Below are 5,000 nucleotides of genomic sequence, written 5' to 3'. Positions count from 1 at the left end.
GCAGGTTGGGCGGCACCGCAAGCACCAACGTGCCTCCTTCGGCTCTCTCCTCCCGTCCACTGACAACTTTCCAGCTGGGGCATTCGGGGATCGAGACCATTGCCTTCCCAGGGTAAGTACTTCGAGGCTAACACAGGACATATCCTTTGGCACCCAGTGCCAAGAGAGATCCAGTGCCACCTCCCGGGCACGAGCCTGGGAGGCGACGATTGTGTGACTGGGTCTTGGGTGTGGGTAATCTGAATGCAACGTGATTGGGCGATTGGGTGACAGTGAAAACAGTTAAGGGGTTGGGGGAGTGAAACAGTTGACCTCGGTAAAGTGCAAATTAGCATTAAGTGGTACCCAGATGATCATAACTACGTGGTTGGGGAATGTGTGAAGTCGACCCCCCAGGGACTGTAGTGACGGCGAGGTCGACGGAGACCTGTTGAACATGAGCGAACGTGTTGTGAGATCGGGGGAGGAAGACACGTGAGACCACGACAGGCAACAAGTGCAGGAACCTGTTGATCGCGAGTGAACTCAAGTCCCGCGAAAAGACATCGCAAATGACCTCCTACTCTTCCTCCTCCTCCTCCTCCTCCTCCTCCTCCTTCTTCTCCTCCTCCTCCTCCTTCTCCTTCTCGCGGTTTGTCAGGGTGGAAGTCGAAACGTTACGGAAGACAAAACGGAGAAGCATAACGAAACGTGACGATAGGTGTCACGTAACGCACCTCACAGTGAAAACGCGCCTAATGGACCTGACAAGTAAACAAGTGAAAAAAAATGTCATTTACCAGTGGAAGTAGCCATAGGAATGCGTGGGCCAGTGAATCATTTGAGATAAATGTGAAACGAATCTAAGTGTAGTGAAACTTTTCGAGGGGGAGCGAAAGCTGACAGGGACAGTTTGGAAACCTGAGAGGGGTAAGTCAGCGAAATATGAGGTCAGCTAAAAGCTGAGCGAGGTCAATGACCTTGGGTCTTTGACAAGTCATCACCCGCAAAGAACTTCCGCAATTCCCTAAAGTTAATCTTCATAAACTTACTTTGGTAGTTACATCTTCCCAACTCCGTAGAGGGTCTTAGAGAAATTTCACCCCCCCACACACACAAAAAAAAAAAAAAAAAAAAAAAAAAAAAATTATAAAACCAACTCATAATTAGTGCTTGGAAAATTCATCTCTGTTTTCGTTAGGGAACTCACCAGGAGACGCTAGGTTATGACCAACGCCACGTCACCTTTGCTCCAGATGCACACAAGCAAATCGGGATTGGTTTGGCAGTCGCTAAGCACCTCCTGGTGTAAGTTCGTCAATATTCAGATAGATCGTTGCCTAGTCGTCCACGCCAGTAGTGTTACAGTGATCGGAATTTTTCTGATAATAAGAGAGTCTGTTCTGTGATCATCATGAAGTATCAATTTCCTATTAACTAAATTCTATCCAAACGTGATGTCCGTGACTTGTCCTTTGCGTTCGGGTGTGACAAAAGTTGCTGACTGAAGCATTTTAATGAGATTTGCCTTACTTTGCTTTGAAACCTTGCACTCACCACCGCACACAACATTGATCAAAATGTGCATTCTAATATTTCCCCCTAACCCTCCAACTCGTCTAGGCCTTTTCGTTCTTTCAAATAGCACTCCATAACCATAATCCTTGTGCAGTATCTGTAGATAGATGAAGTTGAGGAGTCTTAAGGTGGCTGGAAGAGGCTGGGTCGGGGGCTGCGTACGATGGCGGGATGGCGCAGCGGCGGCGGCGGCGGCGACAGCGCTGTCGACAGCCGCCACCGCGAGCGCCGACGAGAAGTATTTGATAAGACGTTGATAAGAAACAATGCTTTGTGATAGCGTCTGTCTTGCGCGTTCCCGTACCTCACCACCGTCCCCGCTTCCCCCCCCCCCTTCCCCCCAGGTCCCTGATAAAGGGGCAACGCACAGTGCAAGTTGAGCGTTCTAAAGCAACTGAACCCAAAGCCACCACATCCGAAACCTCAGACCCTGAAGCCTCAGCGAGTCCCTTGCCTCACGACCTCTGTTTTTTTTCCCTCCTTTTCTTTTTCCTTTCTTTCTCTCTCTTTCTCTCTTTTTATTTCTCTTTCTTTCCAACCTGGTTGGGTTTTGTGAAAAGACAATATCTATCTTAGCCTTTGGAGTAAAAATCTTAACCAAATGTACATATTCACACGAAGGAGAAAGAAATAGGAAATGATGCAAGACGAAATATGGGGTGGGAGTCAGTTACGGAACAACTTTCCCCAATAAGGTCCCTGTGAAGTTAAAGTAAACGGACTATGTGTACCATTACTTTTTACGTCCTTTAAATGTTAAATGGCTGCCGTCAGGTGATCTTATTCAACCATTAGATTCTATTCAGCTGAAGAAAAATACCCATGCTGAAGGGGTTAATCTAGTTTCAGATTGTAGTTAACATAAACCCCAAGTTTCTGAATTTCTTATTAGTGAGATATTGAGGTTTTCTAAACGTTTGCCTTACAATCTCCAATATACATGTTTTTGTTGTACATAATTAATTTGCACACCTCTCCTTGCTATTTGCAGTGAAAGTGAACTATTTTGAGACATAAAAGAGCTTATATTGCGATTGTTATGTCGTATATCAGTTGAAGTACAAAAAATATACAAAACAAAAACCTTGTAATTTAGAAAGGAGGCATGACCAAACAATTATGACCGTTAAAAGTCTCAAAGAAAATAAAAAAAAAGTAGAAATAATCTCGTGACCGTTACGTTACAAAAAGAAAGTTTTAACCAAACTGACATGGAAGATGAAGCAAAGTGACTTTTGTGAAAATCTTAACAACTAAAATTAGTAGAAAATAGAAAATGGCCGTTCAAGAAGAAATTCTTAACGACAACCCCTCTCTAGAAGGAGGCAGAAGAGTCCTGATCTTGAAAAGAAAAAGAAAAAATAAATAAATAAAAATTCGGACGTAGGTACAAAAGCATTAACAAACAAAATCTGAAGAGAAATGGAATGTATATGATCAATACAAAATGTTTTAACAGAAATAGAAAAATAATAAAACAGAAATATTAGCGATCAAACTGGAAAAGAAGCCGTTACTGCCGTTACAGAAACAAACAATTGCTTGTAGATGTGGGGAGGGTGGAGCGGTGCCCGAAGGGCCGGGGGTGGGGGACGGGGGGTGCAACAAGTGGGAAGTGGGTGAGAGAGAAGGAAGAAGTAAAGAGGAAGGAGAAATGGAGGGGGGAGAAGGAGTAGGTTAATAAATTATTTACCCGAAGACGCTTCGAAGTAGAGATGTGAAAGAAAAAAGGCGCAGTGATTTAGATCAAAAGAGCTTTACTAAAGATCAAAAGTGAACTAAATGAGGACAAAAGCATCTTGACACAGGACAGTTAGCAGTCAAGAGTCTATAAAAAAATAAAAGTACAACCACACGATTTGGTACCAGCTGAAAGTATACTATCCAAATACACCATAGACACGAACGCACGCGAGCGCGCGCACACACACACACACACACACACACACACACACACACACACACACACACACACACACACACACACACACACACACACACACACACACACACACATACACACACACACACACATTCGTGAGGCAGTGGTAGAATTCCCGGCTGCCACTACGGCGGTCCGGGTTCGAATCCCGCCCAGGGCTGAAATAATTTCAGTGTCGCTGCGCTGCAAGTCGTTACTCCAACTCTCGTGGGCGGGGAGTTGGGGTTGTGTGTGAGCTCTCTTCTGGGAAGTAAATAGCTGTCGATCACGAGTCTAACACGTGATCCAAGACCATGGTGAATTACGTCACTCATAACCACTAACATGATGATACTGTAGATATCAGTGAAAATATATTCCATCACAGGAAAGGCAAGGCAGTTTTAACATGTTTCACAATCATCTGGCGGCAATAGGAAAAAAGGAGGAGTTCCATCAGTTAAGGAAGGGGTTTAGTTGGCACAGCATTTAATGTTTTTTGATAGAGGAGATGTTTCGTGAATTTTGGAGCATAATAGGCATAATACTGGACAAGAGATATTGGGAGTGTGTATGTGCCGGTATGTGCATTTGTGCACACACACACACACACACACACACACACACACACACACACACACACACACACACACACACACACTCTCTCTCTCTCTCTCTCTCTCTCTCTCTCTCTCTCTCTCTCTCTCTCTCTCTCTCTCTCTCTCTCTCTCTCTCTCTTTTACGCTTGAAGGGTGTTAAGAAGTACATTTTTTTTCAGGCAGATACATTAATTCGTGGACGGACCAAAATGGAAGAAGATATAGCATATTCAGACAACATGATTAAGTTTATACCAAGTTTGCCTGAAGAAAGCCCTGAGGCATCTTGCGAGCGTAATTCTTTTCCTGTATTAGGTAACAATTAGGTAACTACACTTAGGTAAATACACAGACACAAATACTCTCCCTCTCTCTCTCTCTCACACACACACACAAATAAAAGAATACAAATGTACAATAACATAGGTACTCGGGTAATTGCTCCTCACAAGAAGCCTTTTCTTCTCACCCTCGTCCACCTCGCCTATGTGTCGTTAACTCATCTCACGAGACTCAAGCTTCCTTGTCTTTACTGTTGATGTTGAAATTCAATGTTGCAAACGTTGCAACTTTGACTCCGCCGTTGCCAGGGATACGCCACGGAAGCAATTAAAATCGCCTGGCGGCGGTGGAGATAAAAGGAAAAGTGCCACAAGTTATAGAAGGTATTTCTTTAGATAAGGTTTAATTTCTCTGGGGGAGGTGGTGGCACTTGCTGGTTTTAGTCTGGTTAATATCGAATGACCTTAGTGTGGGGATAAGGTGGCATAAGCTAGCACCTTTAAAGTGGGCCGCTGAACTTAACAGTTAAAACCTGCTTTGACCTTGCAAAGGCGGAGTGGTGGGGAAGTGGGGGGGGAGAAGATATTTTGATATTCGCGGTGACGTCATGCTATGCCCTTGACGTCACGTCGTCTTAAAGT

General features: G+C 44.3%; 1 protein-coding gene across 2 annotated transcripts in view; it reads left to right on the top strand.

Moving 5' to 3' along the window:
- The window catches only part of klu (zinc finger protein klumpfuss), a 135,184-nt gene that overhangs the window by 98,138 nt on the left and 32,046 nt on the right, over positions 1-5,000 (top strand). Inside the window, exon 1 of one of the 2 annotated variants that reach the window (XM_076183505.1) lies at positions 1-112. This exon is cut by the window's left edge and continues 21 nt beyond it. The exons of the other annotated variant lie outside the window; for it this stretch is intronic. The gene's annotated coding sequence lies outside the window, so the exon portion shown is untranslated. The remainder of the gene's footprint in view (positions 113-5,000) is intronic. 2 annotated transcript variants of the gene reach the window in all.

Source organism: Oratosquilla oratoria, chromosome 4, assembly GCF_046742065.1.
Source record: "Oratosquilla oratoria isolate Oo_2021 chromosome 4, ASM4674206v1, whole genome shotgun sequence".
Lineage (NCBI taxonomy): Eukaryota > Metazoa > Arthropoda > Malacostraca > Stomatopoda > Squillidae > Oratosquilla > Oratosquilla oratoria.
The sequence above is the reverse complement of the archived record's forward strand: the minus strand, read 5'-3'. Positions and strand labels throughout refer to the sequence as shown.